The sequence below is a fragment of the Notamacropus eugenii genome, chromosome 4 (genome assembly GCF_028372415.1).
Source record: "Notamacropus eugenii isolate mMacEug1 chromosome 4, mMacEug1.pri_v2, whole genome shotgun sequence".
In the NCBI taxonomy this organism is placed as follows: Eukaryota; Metazoa; Chordata; class Mammalia; order Diprotodontia; family Macropodidae; genus Notamacropus; species Notamacropus eugenii.
In genome coordinates, this window is record NC_092875.1 from 292,298,984 (window position 1) to 292,321,060 (window position 22,077).

Genomic DNA, 22,077 nt, shown 5'->3' on the forward strand with positions numbered 1-22,077 from the left:
TCCTTTAGAATGTAAGTTCCTACTAATTCATTGTTGGTGGAGCTGTGAGTTGATCCAACCATTTTGGAGACCAATTTGGAACTATGTCCAAAGGGCTACAAAAATGTGCATACCCTTTGACCTAGGGATATTGCTTCTAGGACTGTATCCCAAAGAGATCATAAAAATGGGAAATGGTTCCACATGTACAAAAATATTTATAACAGCTCTTTTTGTGCGGGCCAAGAACTGGAAATCGAGGGAATACCCATCAATTAGGGAATGGCTGAACAAGTTGTGGTATATGATTGTAATGGAATACTATTGTGCTGTAAGAAATGATGAACTGTTGGACTTCCAAAAAACCTGGAAAGACTTATATGTACTGATGCTGAATGAAATGAAATGAAATGAAATGAGGAGAAGATTATATACGTAGTAATAGCCTCACATAGTGTGTGAGGACTGGTTCTGATAGACTAAGCCATTTAGAGCAATGTAGGGACCCAAAACATCCCCAAAGGACTCGACACAAAATGCCATCCACATCCAGAGAAAGAACTGTGGAATTGGAACACATAATGAAACACTCTTTTCTCTTGTGTTATGTTATGTTTTGTTTTTTTTCTTATGGTTTCTCCCATTGATTTTAATTCTTCTAGGTTACATGACTAATGCAAAAATGTATTTAATACGAATGTAGGTCTAGAACTCATATAAAATTGCCATCTCAGGGAGGGAGGGGACAGGAAGGGAAGGAAGAGGGAGGGGAGAAAATTTAAGACTTATGGAAGTGATAGTTGGAAACTGAAAACAGATAAATTAATTAAATTTTAAAAATAAATTTTAAAAAAAGGAAAAAAGAATGTAAGTTCTTTGAGGGCAGGGACTCTCTTTTTGCTTATGGAACCCCTGTCACAATGCCCATTGATATGGCACTGTCTATTGGTAGAGATGATAGTTCTGCTCTGCATAAGAGGTGAGGTAGAGTTGGTAAGAGAGAGCTTCAGTTGTCAGCTAATCTTCCTTTGCAGACTCATCATTTAGGTGCTCTCAGCTTCCACCTTTGAGAAAGAAGAAGACAACTCCACTTCAAGATGCAGAAGGAAGAGACTGGAAAGTTGTGCAAGGAATGGTAGACTCTATAATGTTCCTATTCCCAGCTTGCTACTCTAGAGACTTCAGAGGCATTTCTCCTCAGGTAAGATCCAGGATCCTCTCTTGGTTCAGCTGAATTATCTCATCGCCAATGGGAGAACTCCTTCGTTCTCTGTTGTCTGATATATATTGTCTTTTGTATACCTTCTCTGATTTTTGGTTTGCTGTGATTTAGATGAATGGATCTCTTTGCTATTCTTTATGTGCATTCATTGTGGAATTAGTATTAATTGGGAAAGGGGTCAAACCTTGGATATAGATCTTGGGGTCCCTTTTCCCACAAAAATTACAAACTAACCAAAAATTAGATGACTCCAGTCCCCTAGAAGAACAAATTTTAAGGGAGCAGATAGAAAAACATCTAGCCTAGTACACTCTCCTCTCTGAAGGGAGTAGAGTGGCTTCTGTCCTGTTTTCCTTCCTGGCAGGAAAGAAAGTGTATTTTGGAGAAAGGAGAGGGGAGAAGAAACTAGAGATGTCTATTCTGCCCCACATTTGGCCCACACACAAGGACAAGCCCTGGTCATATGTAGGTTTCTCTATACATTTGGGGACCACTCCCTCTTCTATTGCTACACTGGAATTTATATCACCAGCACTTTGTGGTGTGCTTGGCACAGAGTAAGTGTTTAATAAAATTTTCTCTCCCTCTTCTTCCCTCCTTCCTTCTTTCCTTGCTTCCCTTCGTCTTTGTTTCCTTACCTTCCACATTCCTTCCATCATTCTTTCCTTCCCTTCTTCTTTCTTTCCTTCTTTCTTCCTTTCACCCTTCCTTCATTCCTTCCTTCCATCTTTTCTTCCCTCTTTCCTTCTTTCCCTCCTTCATTCATTGCTTCTTTCTTTCCCTCATTCCTTATTTCCTTCTTTCCTCGTCTTGCCTTTCCTTCATTTCTTCCATCTTACCTTCTCTCCTTCCTTCATTACTTCTTTCTTTTCCTCATTCCTTCTTTCTTTTTTTATCCTTTTCTTCCCTTCTATCCTCCCTCCCTTCTTTATTTCTTTCCTTTTTTCCTCAATCCTATCATTGAAAAAATACTATAAGCTGACTTTTTGTATCACATAGTGTTTTATAATTAATAACATATTTACAAAGCACATAAGATTTTGAAAAGTATTTTACATCCATTCTCTTATTTAAATTTCACAGCAGTCCTTTGAGATAGATATTATGACTCACCTATCATCATATAACCAGTTCCAGAAGCAATATTTTCACCCAAATATCCCTGAATCCAAATCCAGGGCTCTATCTACTATGTCACAATGGTTTTCCTAAATGATTTTCAATGATAAAGACTGAAAAAAAATAAATGATTTTCATGTGGATTTGATTTTTCTGTCCAAATGGTTCTTGGATGTATATATATCCTTACTTCCATTCAAATTTTCTGTTAGTACATCTTTCTGGTTGTAACATGGAAAGAGGGAGTTCTTGTTTTTTGTGCTAGGTCTTCAGGACCACATTTAACTTCCCCAGATTTTGTCTTGTCTCACTCAGTTCTTATCTGTAAGGTTCCTGACCATACCTCATGCTCTCCCTCTTATTTATTACTTTTCAAAACCTTAAGACTTCAGGACCATTTGCATATTTTGAGGTTCATTATTAACTCACCCAATGGATGGTCAGCAAATATCCTGGCAATCATTCAGGGAAAAATCCCCCAACTCAATCAACATTTCCCTTCAACATTACATCACTATTTAAAAAAAAATCAATCTTGGATGATTTTGTACAGTAATTTTAGGTTCAATTAACATATCTAACCAAGGTGTTATCAATGTAACATACTTTTATTTATAAATTAATCCCCAGGTAAAATAAAATTGTAGTTTACATTAAATCGATATAAAGCTTATAACACTAAACGGTGAATCAGTTAATTAATTAGCAGCTATGAAAGCACTTTGGCACTGAACCTACACTAAAGTGCTGACAAATACATTTAGTGCTCTATCTCAGGCTTCCTCTTTAATTAGTTTCTCAATATAGAACTGGTTGAATGACTATGCATACAGAGGTATGATTAATAATAAGTGTAAACCTGAAATGAGGACAGAAGTTGAGTGTCACAGGGGTCTGTCCTTAGTTCTATTTGATATTTTTTAAAGCAGTGTCTTAAATGAAAGGCAAACATGTTATAACAATCTGTTATAACTGTTGCAGCATTTTAAAACTCCATGAAATTCAGAGAAGTAACTAAGACAATGGATGACAGAATTCAGATCCAAGAAAATCTAGATGTTGTAGAACAATGAACCTGATCTAAAAAAGAAAAATAAATGCAATAATGATAAATATAAAGTCCTATATTTGAGTTAAAGCTCAGTTGTACAAATATGTCATAGAATAAAGTAGTTATGGTGAGTAAATAATTTGTGTGGAAAAAAAATCAGAAAATTTAGTGAACTACAAACCCAAAATGTCAGCAGTGTGGTGTGAAGGCCAAAAAGGAAGGAAGAAGGAAAGAAAAGAAGAAAGGAAGGAAGGAAAGAAGGAAGGAAGGAAAGAAAAAGAAAGGAAGAAAGGAAGGAAGGAAGAAGGGAAGGAAGGGAAGGAGAGAGGGAAGGAGAGAGGGAAGAAACAGAAAAGAAAGAAAAAAGGAAGGGAGAGAGGAAAAAAGAAAAAGATCATTTGATTTTAGGTGTGATTAAGAGTAGCATAGCATCTAGAATGAATGAAGTGAGACTATGCTATGCTCTCCTTTGGGTGTATTATATTTTATTCTCAGTTTCCCATTTTGAAAATGATACTGAATGGATTGAAATGCACCCAGAAGAGGACTACCAAGATGGTGAGACTCAAAACCTTGTTATACAAGGATCAGTTGAAGGAGCTGAGAATTTATAACCAAGAGAAGAATTATAGAGGGAAGCAGTGAGGGATGGTAATCGTCTTCTTGTATTCAATGGGAATACCAGTATTAGACTTATTTTCTTTTGCCCAGTAAAAAGAACTGAGAACTAGAGTTAGGTGGAAGTTATAGAGCACTAGTTTTTGGCTCAGTATAAAGAACCATTTCCTAATGATCAGAACTGTCCAAAAGAGAAATGTGACTAGAGGTCTTCAAGCAGTGGCTGGATGCCAACTTGTTCAGAATGAAATAGAGAAGATTTCTTCTCAAAAATGGACTGGTGCAGTTGACCCTTCCAGGTTTCAGGTTTTCTGCTTTTTTGACTTTGTGCTGTCCTCATTTCCCCCCTCAGTACTTCCTTCACTTGGTCTCCATTACCTCATCCTTTATTTTCTCTACTACAGTGAAGCTACAGTAATGATCAAAGAGCACTAGAGTCCTAAAGGAAGGTAATTGATACAATTGCATCTCGTGTATTCCCTAGAAGAACTTTTGAGTTCAAACCAAGACACTGTCACCAGCTCATTGTCAGAGCTTACAGTGTTAGGATCTGCACAATGGATTTGCTTATAATACTTCACAGAGATGCCCTCTCAGGATGACTGGGTAAGTTTCCTTTGGCTTCACAAACACCAGATGCTGAACAATGACAAATGATTTTCCAAATTCATTCCACTTGAATGAGGGCAGGCAGCCTGGGAAATTACTGTTCCTTCAAAATGTCAATCACATTGACTTCAGTAGAACTAGAAAGATACCTAGTGTATGTACTTTCTAACTTGTAGCAAGTGGTAATTAAACCGAATTTCTCTTGGAGGGAGCCTGAGGGAACTGTCTAGAGAGTGAGTGAGTAGTAGAACCTGTTCTGCCATTTTGCAGTGAAAAGTGACTTGATATTTGTATTTGTTGCAAAGGTGAGTGAAAGCAGGAAGTAAGTTTGAGTTCTGACTATTTTTCTCTCTTACTTTTGTACCCAGGCCTCTTGTCCATTCTTTGGCTACCTGGAAGAACTGTGGTTATTCTTTCTTTGTGTGAGATCTCTTTGATCTATCCTAAACACCATTAAGTTATCTTGGATGTACCATTATTTCTGGGGCATCATATTCAGATAACTATAGAATTTCACTGTGGGATGTTAAATATTATTATCTATTCAATTCAGTTCCAAGAAGATTTAAGTGTTCATCATGTGTCAGGGACTGTTTGAGGTATGGCAGGAATACAAAGAATTAAATAAAAATGAAAGCTCCTGATCTCAAGGATTTTACAGCTGGTACACACATTGGGTGCAAATAGATAAAATGTAAGTATAAGATAATTTATTGATGGGCTGAGAATGCAGAAACTGGCAGAATCAAGAAATCAAGAAAGGCCTTATAGAGGAGGTGCTGACAGAACTGAGCCTTAAAGAGAGTTATTGGTTCCAAATGCAGGTCAACACTACTCTGCACCTTTAATATTAGAGAGATACCTAGAACATTGTTTAAATGACTTGCCAATATGCCTTCATGAACTAGATCTTCCTGGTTCTGAGGCTGACTGTTCACTAAACCCAATGCTCAGAGAGGTACTTTGTACCTCAATGAGACTCTTGCTTCTGTGAAGTTCTAAATCTCTCCCCTCCCCCATCTCAGTTCCTTCGGAATATCCCTCCAGTGCCCTGAACAGAGTTCTTAAATGATGCTCCCAGGGGTGTCCACAGGGGTGACTGAATGCCCTGGCCACTGTTTCATCCTTTCTCTTTGCATATAATGCACATTACAAAGCAAACTGGAAGTGTTTCAAATTGGAATGTGTAAGTAAAGGCCCCAATTCCTGGATTCTTACCATCAAGTCACTTAGATAAGCCCCTCACCACCAGATCATTCAACTTTCAGCAGTGATCTGGAAATAGATACTAGAAAGTGAAAAATCAAGCCGGTATCTTACTGGGGCCCTGTAATAAAGCTATTCTTGCTGAAAGGAGGTCTCAGACATTATATACTAACAAGGACTCAGATTCTAGGCTTGTTGGTGTTAAAACTCTAGGAGCAGTCCCTCATCAACAGGACACCTACATTCCTGGGTATTTTTTTATGACCAAAGACCCAGAAATTCAGACTCCTTCTTCCTTCTAGTCAGACAGTGAAGATCAAAGTATTCAGTATAGGGCCAGGACCTGGGGCAGAGCTATCCTGTGCTGAGGTGGGGATGAATTAAAACAGATCCCTTAGTGCTCTATAACCAGCTATGGCCCAGATACCAGACTTTTCACTGTCCAAGGGGAAATCCAGATCCAGAGCTTCAGGATGGAAATATCTGAAGAGATCAAACAAATATCCTGGCTGCCTCCAGAGGCACTGGCCTCTTGCTTTTAGGAAAAATATCACTGCCTTGTGGCTTGCAGACATTCCTCTCTTCCTCTTAGAATCCTTGTGATGTGGAATTGAAGGATGCTTATTTTACAAACTGCCTTCCCTTGCTAACACTCGCTGCTCCATCACATCTGTCTGTGTCTTTGTATATTGCTGTCTGGAACCTGCATTCTGTTGCCACTGCCCCTTCTATTAGACCTCTTTTCATTCCTTCCATCTCCTTATAATCGTGACTCCTCCCAGAAGACAAGGCACCCATGACCAGTCTCTTCAGCACTCCCTCCTCTTCTCTACTTCCATGTATTGGTCAGTAGAAGGAATAACCATGCTCCTTGCTCATTGTTTCTGTTCTGATTTTCCTGTTGCCAATATTCAACAACTTTTGTGCCTTGAAGTTTCACTTCAAACAGAAAAATTGCCCAATCTAGATCATGGTGACAGTTATCTATCAACCCATAGGTAGAGGATGGGGCAGGAGGAGGTATATAATTCTCTCTCCTTTCTCAAGAAGGCCAATACAGGGCTACCATTTTTCCTTTATACCCCATTTCCACAATTTCATACTTGGTGCAATCAATGTATAGATTGCTATCCACTGTCTTGGTTTCTCTAATCTGCCTATTCATCTACCTCCAGTCAAATACAGAGGGATAGTATTACCCTCATCTCATCATTATAAAAAACATTCTATCTCCAGTATTCAGCTCTGAAAGTCCTCTATCTCATTATCATCTCCCACCCTTTCATGTCTCCCTGGGTCTCACCCCTTCTGAATATGGTCTTCCTCTCTACCACAAGCTGCAGTCACTCCACCTTCCCTGATTTCACTATTCACCATCCATTCTCTTGACCAGGGCTTCTAAAACTTTTTCCACTCTTGGCTCCTTATGCACTTCAATCCCATATGGAGTGATGACCCACAGTTTAAGAAGTGCTGCTCTAGACTGACACCTCCCACAAACATGATGATACTGGTAAACAATTGAACTTTGTCCTCTCATCTCCCCACATTCCATCCTTTTCCAAAACTCCACCCTAGATTGGCTCCAATATCCATCTGCTTTGCCCTAATTTAGGTGCTGCTGGAGAAAATCAAATAATACTACTAATTGCAAGTATACATTTTATCATTGAATCAATCAGCAAGCAATACTTTCTCAAATACCCTCTATGTGCTAGGCAATATGCTGGATTCTAGGGATAAAAATATAATAATCAGAATAACTAGTAGTATTTCATGCCTGTTATGTGCTACACAGTCCCTGAGATAAAGTGCTGCATACATGTTGACTATTATTATTAGGCACTATGCTAAGTGATTTACAATTACTATCTCATTTGATTCTCGCAGCAACTCTGGGAGATAGGTACTATCATTATCCCTATTTTGTGTATGAGGAAACTGAGGCAAACAGGTTAAGTGGTTTGCTCAAGGTCACACAGCTAATAGGTATCTGAGACCAGATTTGAACTTAGGTCTTCCTGACTCCAGGCTCAGCACTCTATACACTGTGCCACCTACTGTGTTTAACATGGAAACAAAACAGCCCTTATCCCATCTTCTGTAGGAGGACTTTCCAGTTGCCCAAGTTACAAGTGTTTCCCCTTTGAAACTGTTTTTTATCTACTTTGTCTGTATCTTTATCTGAATGGTAGAATTCTCCAGTGGGAAATAAGCTCTTTCAAGGTAGGAACTGATTTTTTTTTGTTACATACCTCATGTCTAACACAGTTCTTTGAACACAGAGATAGGGATAGAGATTGGACCAGTGACTTCATTGACTTAGGGAACTCCTAATGTGGTAACTATACCAATTTAAGTTGACCTGTTCTTTGTAACTTGTTGTTCATCCTTCCTTTTTGAAGACGACCAATAACATCAAGAGGGTGATGACTTGAAAGTGAATTGGATTTAAGTGAGTCAGGGTTGTGCAAAGTCATCAGCCTCACTCTCTCCTCCAGAGTCACTGTAGTCTAGTGGAAAGACATAGGTTGGGATGACTGGTGATGGCCTCAAATGTAGTGGGAGACCTTACATTTCTTTAAGCTTTTTAAGCTAACATCTTTCCTAAGTCTCATTTTGTCTGAGGGAACATGTACCCAGTGATTAAAGGCTAGGTAAGAATTCAGGCAAAAGATGGTCCAGTTTGCCTTTATAAAAGAATCTGTTTTGGAGGGGAAGGCCCTCAGAGGTTCTGACCAGAGAATTAAGCAGAGTTCTAGAAGATTCAGGGACTTGCCAAAAGTCTTATAGTCAAGTTAGAGGCAGGACAATGCAAGTATCTCTGACTTCAATACCAACTTTCTACCTGCTACACCACACTGCTGAATCATTGAATTTGTTGAACTATAATGTTGGATATGGTGGAGGATGAGTAACAGAGATAACAGACTCTCCAGCATGGCAAGTTGAAAAAGAGAGGGGCAGCTAAACTAGCAAAAAATTTACCAAAGAAGACAACAATAGGATAATTATGCTTTACTGTGTTAATAAAATGTTTGTGTCCATATAGTTTAAATCATTACAATGATCAAATTACCTTTGAGAGTAACAGAGTAGAAATAAGATTGTCCACACATAGCTTCCTCTTTCAAACAACCCAAGGAGTATGCCTCTAAGAAAAAAATGCATTTGAAATATATTAGGCCTTGGTTAAGAAACAGGAGGGTATAAAATTATATTGATTTCTTAAAATAAAAAATTGCCCAGGAAATTAAAAAAAAAAAGCTAATTGATTATTCTGAGCTAGACTTAACTCAAGTTGATCTAGTAACTCAGGGGTTAGAATGTAATAGAACATTTATGGTATATAAGTGCAATAAACATGACATTACTAATAACAACAGACAGGAAAGAAGGAATGAAAGACATAATAAGTGTATTATGTACTAGGCTTTGTGCTAAGCTCTGGTGACACAAATATAAGCAAAAAACCAAAAGGTATTCCTGCCCTAAGAGAACTTACCTTCTAATAGGGAAAGACAACACAGAAAAGGGAGCTGACAAACAGAGGAAAATTTGAGGATGAAGGTAACCAGGGCAGGGAAATGGTTTTGAAGTCAGAAAATCATGGAAAGGGCCAACAAGCAAATGAAAGTTTGCTTGGGCCCCTCCATAAAATGGGTGTCCCAGAAGGGCATCTCAGAAGGAACTCACTGGTGGGAGAAGTGGGTTGATCTTATGGAGGGATGATCAAGGATGAGAAACCAACAAAGATGGTTAAATGGATAAAAAGGATATAATGTCTAAGCTTAAAAACATACTGTGGAGCGTTTAGCACCATGTCTGACACACAGAAGACCCTTAATAAATGTTTGTTGATTGACTGACCTGTGACTAAATTGGCTTACAAATGAGGACTTAAAGTCAGAAAGTTGCCTGAGAGGTTAGGTGACTTAGACAGGGTCACACAGCCTGTATTCAATAGAGGCAGAATTTGAACTCAGATCTAATTAGTTCTAAGGCTGGTTCTCAATGTGCCAATAAAATGGCAACTCCCCTGTGCCTCCATTTTCACCATGGCAACTACCTACTGTAATAGAAGTCAGAGAGCCATTCCTAAAGGGAAATTAGCAAAGTCCACTAAAACCTCAGATATCAATTCTCTATACCTTGGATTTTTTAAAAGAAATTGTTTATTTTATTTTTAATTAATAAAATAAAATAAGCATTTCCAATAACAGTAAAAAAAGAGATGATTGCACATGAAACTGTAATTCTGTTATGTACAATGTACTGTTCCTTTTGAACATATAATAAAGTTATCATGTAACATTTTTCCCTTTTTTTCCTCTCCCCTCCCCACCCTGAGATGACTCAAGCAGCAAGAAGCTAGACCAATGACATTACTGAGAATGATCTCTTCATCCCCATGAAGGGAAAACAGTTCAGACAAAATTAAAGATGTGCTGACACTTGTATGATATTTGCATGATATTGCATTTGTATGATAATTTCTGCAAAACATTTTACATATTTCATTTTATTTGGGTCTTACAACAGTGCTGTGAGCTAGGTGCTACCAGAATTAAAATCTGCGTTTCCATGGTGAGGAAATTGAAGTTCTGAGAAAGTAAGTGACTTGTTCAGTGTCATAAACTTGTATATAGTGACTGAGATACCACACGAAACAGGGTTTTCTTGGCTTCATGGCCAGCACCATATCTATTTGAGCTTTTTGCCTCCCAATTGATTGAGCTGAAAAGAATTGTGCTGGGGGCTAGGGGGTGGGAAGTCTCCTTATACAAATTCAAAAATATGTCAAATTTCATCTGTGGTCTAATTTTGAATGAAGTTCTTGTTAATTCCTGAAATTAGGAGTCAATGATGCCAATTTTTGACAGGCTGATAATAAACGCAGCTCCTGTATAACTTGGAAGTCTCACTTCTTTTCTGGACAATTGATACTATAGGACAGGAGCTCAGCTACTGAAACTAGGGATGATGGGGGCACAGGAGTCATGTCTTGTCTAATTTACATCTTTTTTTTGGACAACAGGAAGGTACCGTACAAAATGATCACAATGGGACTTTTCTCAAAAACATTTTGAGATGTATGAACTAAATGTAGGAATTTGTCATCTTCTATGACATTATTTCAGGCTGATTTGCTGTGCAGAAACTGTCCTGTTGTCTTCCCCCAACAGAGAAGATCCAGTTCAGGCAGAAATAGCTTTCAAATATGTCCTTTACCTTAGTCAGAACAATTTTAATTAGTTGGAAAACCACAAAAGCCATCACGACCAATCACTTGCAAGTGAAGTGGATGAAATATTATCCCACTTACAAGTTGTTGGATTCTAACAAGAATGAAAAGAAGCACCTTGGGTTTGAAATTGACATGTCTATGTGCAGCCTTTAACCTGACCTCCTCAGAATGTCAGCTCAGAAACAAAGCAGCAAATGCTCTGAGTGTCTGTTGTACCTTTAGGCTGGGAATTCTAGCATCAATTCGAGTGACAGCCCCATCACATCTGTTGCCTGTCAAGAAGTCTTTAAATACCATATAGCACAAAGCTCCATGTCATTCTTTGAGGCAAGCTTAAGGAATTAGACTAACATGGTCATTTACCAAGTGAAGATTAATTTCTATAGGGACAGTGTGGTATAAGAAAATAGAAGCTAGAAGACAAGGTTCAATTCCATCTCTGCCCCTTATAATACCTCTGTACTTCAGGTAAGTAACTTAAACTCCTTGTTCCTCAATTTCTGAATCTACAAAAAGACAAGATAGGACTAGATGACATCTGAGGTATCGTCCAGCTCCAGATGTAGGATATGATGATCTCATGACTATTTGGCACATTGAATCTATCAAGAAATTACAGATCTACTAAGGTCTCCTGGATAAGATGAAAAGCTGAATTTATTTACAGAAAAACTGAAGGAATTAATCAAAAAAAGCATTTACTAAGAGCTTCCTATGTGCCAGACACCAAGACAAGCCGACTGATTTATTCAGTGCCATTTTGTTAGTAGTTATAGAATATCTTGCAGCCAGGTGGCCCAGTGGTTAGAGAACCAAGCCTGGAGTAAGGAAGACCTGAATTCAAATCCAGCCTCAGACACTTATTAGCTGTGTCACCTTGGGCAAGCCACCTAAAATGAGCTGGAGAAGGAAATGGCAAATCATTCCAGTATTTTTGCCAAGAAAATCCCAAATGGGAACACAAAGAGTTGGACTTTACTGAAATGATTGAATTAACAACACAGAACTTCTTGCCTCTTACTCATTACCTGACACTTAATAACCTCCAAGGACCTCAGTTTCCTCATCAGTAAAATAAAGGATTTGGATTAAATGATCTCTAAGGTCTTTTTCCATTCTATATGGGATTACATAATCTTATACACATTGATTAACCTTATTCAAATCTTTCCATGCTAAGAACAAGATTAGTAGAGGAAATATGTATTTACCTCTATGTTGACAGTGCGGTAGAAGTTAAGGAAAACTGGAGGTTTGGTTGTTGTATTCTTTCAACTAAAAAAAACAGAAACAGAGCTTAAGATAAATTTGAGGAATTGGCTTGTGTCCTGACTCCTGTAATGAAAATAAGGATGAGTGAATCCATTCAAATGAAATGAGAACCAACTTCTATTTAAACAGAGCTGTTGGGAAGTTCAGCAGAAGAATATTTTTCCTTACGTTTTTCATTTTCATGTAATTATGTTCTTCCTTACTTTGTCCGAGGCTATCAAATTGCTTAGAGATAATTAAAAATAATCTGGTTGATATTAAAGATATTTTCCTATAAAGCAATTGAAAACTCAGGGGCCTATTTTAAACATCTTGTAAGGGCAAAGCTACTTCATGGAGAGACTTAACCCTCCTTCCTCTAGCACTGAAGTACCAGGAGAAGAGAGTCATTGGGAACCGATTAAACTGTATACTTGCTCTCAATTGGCATGAGCTAAGACTTTATGTAGTATTTAGATGTAAATGTACATGACTTTTTTCTATTCTCTTTTGAAGTTCTTTGGGGATAGTGTCCAAGGAAAGATGGGCTACTCTATTGAGTAGTTGCCTAATGGACTGAGAGTAAATTAGGTTTTTGTATTTTTACCCAGGAATTGGAGAGGGAACAGTTACACTCTGAAACACTAGAAACTCTTCCTTATCATTGGGAATCATGGGAATTTGTCTAGCCTGCTTTCAAAAATTGTGCTGTGGTAAACTCAAGTGAGTCTTTCTTCAAAGACGGCTAGCCCATAACATTTGGCAAATATTCACTAATTTGCACTCATAGGTTGAGGTCTCCAAGACAGGAATGCTCATGCCAGGTTTAAGGTTCCCCATGAGCCCACGTTCCTAAAACTCCTAAAGCTCATATGCCCCCACCAGTGAGTTTATCTTTACTAATCAGTCCAAATGACTATTTACAATTAGCCAAAGCAAAGACATTTGCAGAGATGACACTGTAAGAAAAGTAGCTACAAAATATCCTTCCTATAAACTTTGAGTTCACTCTTCCACAAATATTCTAAGTGTGCATACACTTAGAAAATACCAGTACAGAAGCATATACTGAGGGAACACATGAGGAAAAAACAAACCCTGAGGTCTACAGTACTACAGAGCCTTAATTTCATTTATTTTCTCATAGTATCTGAATGTTGCTTCTTCAAGGTACAGCATTTCTTCTGGGAAAATCTCAGTTCAATCCCTGACTGCTAGTTCTTAACTCCCTTGATTCAGGAAACTCCTGTCTTCTACCTTGTCTCATCTGGACTCTAGTACAGTTTACACTGCCATGTGGTAGTCAGGGGATGAGGGAAATGAAATGCTCCTCCTGTCTTTGTTGAACTCTGCTAGAAGTGCTACTAAAAGCTGACAATCTTGACTCCTTAGAGAGATCATTTTGCTTTTAAAAGGTGACCAGAGTGTGTTGCTGATCTGTTAATGAGCAAATGCCTAGGCCCTGTAAGTATCTCAAGTTTGGTTGAAGAAATTTCCTCTTCCTTAAGTAGTAGGGAAAAGATTTTATGTTTCTTTATGCTTTGAGAGCTTGGCACTTCATTGTCTCAGTTACCTTCCTTATGTAATGCAGTTTCATCATGACTGGTGAGAAGAGGGAGACAGAACTCAATTGAGCAGTGGTCCTTTACTCAATCTTCTCATTAAATTAAATATAAATTTCAAGCTAGGAATTGCACCTGGGAAATATTTGTACCTCTTGATTTCCATGATTCTTAATTTCTCAGATCCTGAGGAGTGTTTAATGCAAATATTGTCTCCCTTGATCCTCACAATAGGTATGTGAGGTAAGTAATGTTCTTATTGTCATTTTGTATTTTACAGAGGTCAATGACCTGCCCAGTGCCTCAGAGATCCTAAAGTATCTGAGACTGAATTGGAACTTGTGCCTTCCTGACTTCAGACTCCATACTCTACCCCACTACCTACCTGTCTATAAAGACTTTGCAGACAGGAAACAATGTTTTCCTTGGACCACTTAGAGAACTCTTCCATTTTTGTTGTGTTTCCAGATCAAGGAGAGCCTACTTTATTATACTCCTTATCTAATAATTTTGACTATATATAAACATAAATATAGCTCCAGAATCTACTGATACTTTGTGCCTTTGGCCCTAGCTTTGCCATTTTCAGGCCTTGAATTAAGAATGCAGAAAGAGCAGTGACTTCATAAAACTGGTAGCAAAACCGTAGGAATAGCATTTGTATAGCAGAAGGTATAGACACTGATGGAAATTATGAAGTTGGTCCATACCTTCTACTTCATTTAGCTGCTCTGCTTGATTTCAGTTCCACAAACATCTTAGCCCTGTGCCAGGTACCAACCACACTCCTACTTTCATATTTTTTGTGTGTACGTCTTCCTCCTTCAGATTTAAGTTCCTTGAGGGAAGACATATTTTTCTTATTTATATCCACAGTGTTCAGAATAGTGACTGGCACATAGTAGGTGCTTAATAAAAGTTCTTGACTAATACCTCTCAGGTCTGTTGAGGAGGATCATCAGAATCTTGAAAAGAGAAGTTGAATCAGTAGGGAATGATTAGGAGTCACTGGTTCTCTGCCTCCCCCACCCCCACCGCTTTTTAACTTATACTCTTCCCAATGAAGACAGCAGTTAAGAGTTGAATTATCATTGTTCCAATTATAAATCACTTGATCTACTTCCTGCAAAGATCTTAAGGTTTTGGTATGTATCAGTCATACCACAGTTACTGAGTGCTGCCTCTTTAGAAAGCCAGTCACTTTACAGCAAGCTTGTTTTTGTACAGAAGGAGGAGTTTGGAGAATTGAGAAAGATGCCTTATAGTAGACTTGAAATTTAGAGCCTATTTGAACTTTGTGTTGCCAAGTTTAATCCTGAAGTCTTCTCCTTCAAAGTTAGATTCTCTTTAGCTCAGAATTCAGCAGATCCTCATGGGATTCTCTGGCCAATGAGGTTTTGACATTTTGGAACAACTTCCAAGCTTTTGTCTGAGTGTTGGTACCATACTTACTCTTACCCAATCTTGCTGAAGCCTTCCAAGTTTTCCATGATTAAAAGAACAAAGATAAATAAAAGTGGTTCCGCCACTTCCTTTAGCTGTGTTTTGTTATTGAGCTGCTCTGACTTTTCAACCTTGCATTTTCCAAACATTCCCCTGACTATTTGTCAATGGCTATCATTACGGTTAGTCTTTGATTTCCTTCCCATTCACATGGACTGGAAGGTTTATGTTAAAAATAGATTTCAAAGTATGAGTTCAGTTTGTCTGGCCTTAATCATAATTTCTTCACCTTCTGTCCTCATGTCTTAGTGACACAAATTTCTCTTGGAACCAGATTCTTCCTGGTGTGAAGGGAGACTCACGCCTTCTTTCAGGTCATTTGGGACAGACCCATTACAAGTCTAGCCAGAATATTTTAACATTGTCAGAGTATTCCATTTTCCTGTCTGTTGTTAGCCCCTTCTGCTGACACTTGTTCATCCATCTTGACTGCCTTTATATTTAATCTCTCCCCAATGGAATCTTTGAAAGTCTTTGTTTCCATTTTCTTTTTTTTTTCCATCCCCAATGAACTTTGACTTTTCTGCTTACAATTATTTGGGTTGTGTTATGAGATTATAATGCTTTTTGGGGTACTTTTGGTTCCCCTCCCAATCCTTTTTCCCCATATAATAAACACCTCTACATTGTATCTTGAATCATATTCTGTTCCAAGTGACTAGAATAAATGTGATAAAAGTTAAATGAATAAGTAAGGGAGAGCATATCTCAATGCATTCTCTGTGTCCAGTTCCAGAGCAGAGTATGATTTAAGTAAGTCATGTGATCAGAGATTTAGATCTGGAAGGAACCTGGTTCAATTCTCACTTTACAAATAATAAAAAATTGAAACCAAGAGAGATAAAATGACTTGCCCAAGGACATACAGATAGTAAGTGAAACAACTAGTATTTGAACTTAGATCCTAAGATTCCAAGTTCATTGCTCATCGTAATGTATCATGCTTTCACTATATTTAGTAGCAAAAGGAAATTAAATCTTTTGACCCAGAGATCCCAGTTCTAGGCATATATGCTAAAGCAGTTAGAAATGGTGGGAAAGATCCAATATATAAAACCAAACATATGTGGTGAGTTTTGACTTTATGTAGTTTATCACAGTGTGTTTTGTGGTAACAAAGAAAGGGAAACAAAGTAGGTACCCATTGATTGAGGATGACTAAAAAATTGTGGTAAAAGAACATAATAGAATATTATAGCATCAATATAAATAATTCAGTAAAAATATGGGGAGACATAGGAAGATTGAAGCAAACAGAACCAGGCAAACAATTTACACAATGAACAAAAGAATGTAAACAGAAAGAGCAGTAAAGTGAAATTTAATAATATACAATTGAGTATATATGAGTATAACTGAGTAATTATGATGGTCATGTTTGGTTCCAAGAAAGAGTTGAGAAAACAGACCTTTCCCACTTTTGAAGGGGTGAGGGACTAGGGGTGTGGAACATTACGTGTACCACCAAATACAGTTTATTTGTTGTTTGGTTTTGCTAAACTGGATTAAAAATATATAACATTTCAAGATTGACAAAGAATAGGGGGAGGAAGGGATATATTGGAGAATTAATAGAACACAGAATGCAAAAAATATCAATAAAAATAGTAACTTTAATTCTGGATAAAAGCTTAATCCCACTCTTTTCCTGACTGTTACTGAATCAGCAAGTAAAATGATGTGTTAATTAAGAATTGTGAATCCTTGACTAATTTCTCTGTAATACTTTACATGATAAAAACAAACGTTGGAATTTGGGTAAGTGAAAAGAGGAATTGTTCATGGGATCATAAAGTTCGAATTGATTTTCTAGTCCAACCTTTCCTTTTCAGATCAGAAAACTGAAGATCAGAGACTTGAATCCAAATCCTGTGTGTTTTCCACTGTATCCTACCCACTTACTCTCATGAAGCAGCTCCAAGAACATAGTGCCTTACTTAATAAATGATTGTTGAAAGAATGAATGGTTGATTGAATGAATGAAGTATCATTTCTGACTAGATCTCTCTCAAACTAGATCATCATAGTTAACCTCTGTTAAATTGATTAACTTTGAAGATGTCAAATACTCTTATTTTATTTTAGAGAGATTCTGTTTGATTTTCCATGCTTATTTTCCCTAAAATTGAGTACTCACATTACAGTACCTCTTCCCAAAGTGAGTCAGATGTGCTTAACATTTGAATACCAAAGTGGTGGTTCCCATAGCAGCCATAACCACAGGGAAGCTTACAATCACATACCAATATGGTCCTCCAAACCACTGGTGAACTCAGCTCCAGAAACAGAGTGAGGTAGGAGGGTAGGGATGACCCAGCATCCATGTGAGTTCTACATGAATTTTCAAAATAGAAAGAACCAGCTACTGTGCCTCTTGTTTAAGGGAAAGGTAATAATTTTGTTGAGAGTTCTTGGGTTTTCTCCTTCATACTCAGTGATAGCCCAAAGTTGTAGGCCTAAAATCAAGAGGGACTTCAGCAATAGTACCAGGAGAACAATTTACAGGAGCACAACCATACTATAAAGAGAAACAACTGATCAATATAATAACCAATTGTTTTTCTAGAAGACTAATGTTGTAATTGGCTACCCATGACAGAGAGATGATGGATCTGAGGTTCAGAATTGCATATATATATATATATATATGAATGTATGTATGTATGTATGTATGTATGTATATATGGGGGGGAACTTGTTTTGCTTGACTATGTACATTTATTATTTTTTCTTTTCTTTTTTCCAACGGAATGGCAAATGATAGGGAGAAACAATTGATTTCTGTTCACTTTGAAAAATAGAAAGAGGATAGTACAGATCTGAAATGTTGTATGTATTTTCAGATGAGACCATTGTATTATTAAGTTCATTTGATGCTTCTACTTTGTAACAAGAGACCTCTCATGAAGTAGGAATAAATAATCTTTAAATAGACATAATATAAAAACAAAATACATCAATAAAACTAGAAGTGATAAAAAGTAAAGCCACATGTTCATCTTCATTTGTGAATAGAGGGAATAAGGTTTCAGGTAAAACTAATAAAGGCAAGATTGTATAACTGCCTAACCTATTGGGTTGGAATCTGCAGTCATTGCCATTCCGAATCACCCCTAGGGTACAATATCAAACATTCATATTGAAAATTTTCCAGTTCTTTGAGTCATAATGTTGAGAAAAAATAATATGGACTCACCAGTTTTGAATACTCATCCTAGGAACAAGGTCAAAAAGGTGTATAAGAAAATAGACTTAGGCCTGCCTGGAAGAGACCTTAAAGGCCTTTTACTCTAATCACCTAATTTTACAGCAGAGGAAACTGAGACACAGAGGATAAGTGACTTGTCTAGGGTTACACAGATGAAAAATAGCAGAACAGGTTTTTGAAACCAGAAATCAAACAGCCTTTAAAAAATATAACCAGGAAGCAATTTGCGTATATTGTATAATTGAGTTTTTGGTGGTGATTGGTTTTTGTTGTTTTATGACAAGTGTAAAGATGTACTTCAAATGTAAAGAGTAAAGATGAACTTCAAGGTCAGGAAAAGATAATCAATGAAAAAAAGAGACAATATATCACTCTTTTGTGTGCTTTGATTAGTGGCAGGATGTGTAGAGCGTTTGTTTGTCTTGGAATCAGAACTGTAGGCAGCTTGTCCTTCATTCTTGAAGAGGACCGTAGCATCAGGGAGATAATGACATGACTTGCTATTGACTTTGATTTGAGTGAGGCAGGACTGTGCAAAGTCACCAACCTCACTTTGTCCTTCAGAGCCATCTGGGTCCACTTACCAGCTACTGACCAGGATGACTGGAAATGGCCCATTTGGGCAACTCAGCTTATTTTCTCCTCTCCTCTCCTCTCCTCTTCTCTCCTCTGTTCTCCTCTCTTCTGTTCTCCTCTTTTCTCCTCTCCTCAGTTTCTTCACCTGTAAAATGGGGATAATAATATCTGTAGCAGCTGCCTGACTGGTTAGTTGTGAGGCTCAAATAATAGTGCCTATACATCACATCACAAACAGAAAGTATTTCATAATGTATTATTATTTTTTCTAGATTATAATTTTAACAATTTTTATCATTGAAAACTTTAAATTCTAGAGTGAAAATGTACTTGGTCTTTCCTCAGCCTCCTCTGTCATGTAAAGATAAGAAAATTTCCCTCCATCCCGGCATCCTTCTGAGCTACCTCTCTGGTATTTTACCTCTTTAAGAAAAGAATTGTCCCTATAGGTCCCTGTGATACTGCCGATAGAGCTGGCCCTGTAACAATGTTTCCTTCAACACATGCAATTTTCTGAAAATCCTCTTGCTTTCAGGGTTACTTGTATCTGAGGGAAAGAGATTTTTCCCCTCCACTGTGGAGGACATCTCCCCCTCCATGGGTTGATGACAGCCTCCTTTCCCACCCCCAGGGTCAGGCACATATAGCACAAAGTTTCTTTGAGAAGATTTTCTTCCAGTGAGAAAGTAAATCCTAAACAATAAATCTGAAGTAGTATAAACATCCAAGATATGTATAAGATTTTTGGAAAAAAGAAGAATCCATATGAGTATACACACAGACACAGGCATACATATTTTTTCCAAAGGCTGGATGAAAGCCCAAGTTCTGGCAATTTATGTGAGGATTAGAAAAAAAATAATTGTGTACAGAGACGTGAGGGAGTAACAGCTCTCATAAGCATTATTGCTGCATGCCAGATAAAATAAAAATGAGTTGAGTGAGCAAGAATTCCTAATGACTCCAAAGTCATTCATTCTGTTAGCAGGTTAAATAGCTTTGGAAAGAAATCAAGGCAAAAGCAGCTACATAGACCCTGCCCTACTTTAATAAATCAAAGGCTCCAAGATATCCTCAATAGGGCTATCCTCTCCATTGGTGTAGAGCACAACTAAGTCTTCTTGTGTGATTCTAGTCTATGTCCTTCTTAGAGAATCTAGCCAATGACCTGGAAGTGTTCTTTGAACATTTTGTGGGTCCCCATAAAGGACTCAAAGTGTTCCCTCAAATCATCCCTCACTCACTCTCCCCATATGATCAACACACCTTCTTTTCCCATCATAGCATCTCCTGGGTGATGCCTCAAAGCATGTTTTTACATTCAAGTCATCCTTCCTACAGCCTATGTTTTAGTAATACACTGTAATATCTAGGTAGTACAGCACATAGAGATCTGGACCTGGAGTCAGACAGACCCAAGTTCAAAGTTGGCCTCGGGCATTTGTAGGTGTGTCACTCTGGGCAAGTGATTTAACCTTTGTTTGACCCAATTTCGTCAAAAGTAAAATGGGGATAATAATAGTACGTATATGTAAGGGTAGTTGTGAGAGTACCAATGAGACATTAGCAAATTATTTAGCATTGTGCCTGGCACATGTTGTCGTTTCAGTTGTGTCCAATGCTTTGGGGCCCCATTTGGGGTTTTCGTAGCAACATGGCTTGCTAGTGGTTACTACAGGGGTTTATCATTTCTTTCTCCAGTTCATTTTATAGATGAGGAACTGAGGCAAGAAGTGTTAAGTGACTGCCCCAGGGTCACACAGCTAGTTAGTGTCTGAGGCCAGATTTGAGGTCATAAAGATGCATCTTCCTGACTTCAGGCCTGGCTCTCTATGCAAGTTCTACCTAGCTGCCTATGACTGACACATACATAGTAGATGTTTAATAAACGCTTCTTTCCTGCCTATGTACTTATGTCCACCATACGTCATTATTCCACAAGCCCTTGGATTACCTATCATTTTGATTTCTAAAAATTTGAAAATCTTCAGTTTCCAGTCAAATTTCATCATGGGGAGAATAATAATAATGAATATTTAATAACAATAATGTCACTTCTATAGTGCTTTAAGGTTTGCAAAGGATTTTAGAAATACTATCTCATTTGAGTTTCATGACAATCTTGAGAGGCAGGTGCTATGATTATCTTCATTTTACAAATGAGTTAATTGAAGCAAAAAGGTTTAGTGAATTGTCTAGAGTTGCAGAGCTAGCAAGTATCTGAGACCAGACTTGGACTCAGGTCTTCCTATCTCCATTTCCAACATTCTATCTACTGTGCAATCTAGCTATTAAAAAGGTAGGTTTTAGAATCAGGGATCATCTTGTCATCTGTTAAAGTGTGGATGAGCTTTCTACCAGTCACTAAACTGGGTAAGTAAATTCTGTGTTGTAGTTTACATATAGTGAAAATACTAAACAAAACATAATCTTTCACATTTAAATTGAAAATTAATTTATGAAATTATGAAATGGGGCAGGAGTAGCTGGTTCTTTGGGCATTTTGTCTGCAAGAAATGGCCCAGCAATCACACTTTAATTAAATACAGAGGGTATGGGGACCAAAAGCCCAGAAAAGTAGAGACAAGCAGCAAAAATGGTCTAGTAGCAGATTGTAGTGTGGGGATGGAGAATGGGATGGTGAAGGAAAGCAAGCAGCTTGGAGGAAAGGATAGGGAGGGGGAGAGGCAGAAAATATCATTCATGTAATCATGACAGAGTTGGGAGAACTAGGCAACATGGACTTGATAGAGAGGGATGGATGCTTGGGGAGGTGGGGCAGGAGTTTGAGGTCTCATTTTTATAGGGTCTTTTGGGGGAAGGAGGAAACAGATCAGTTCCTATCTGTGCCACCTTAGGGTTAGTTCATTAACATACGCAATTCATTTCCAAGTTATCAATAAAATTTCAAATCCTAATCCACAG

At 37.8% G+C, this 22,077-nt stretch overlaps 1 long non-coding RNA gene across 1 annotated transcript; it reads left to right on the forward strand.

Annotated features, from left to right (window-relative positions):
- The first annotated feature begins 963 nt into the window (after nucleotides 1-963).
- LOC140498430 (uncharacterized) lies at nucleotides 964-17,324 on the forward strand. The gene is made up of 4 exons (XR_011965093.1): nucleotides 964-1,180; nucleotides 4,394-4,595; nucleotides 10,347-10,416; nucleotides 17,201-17,324. It is a non-coding gene; the product is annotated as an uncharacterized lncRNA (long non-coding RNA).
- The last annotated feature ends 4,753 nt before the right edge of the window (nucleotides 17,325-22,077 follow it).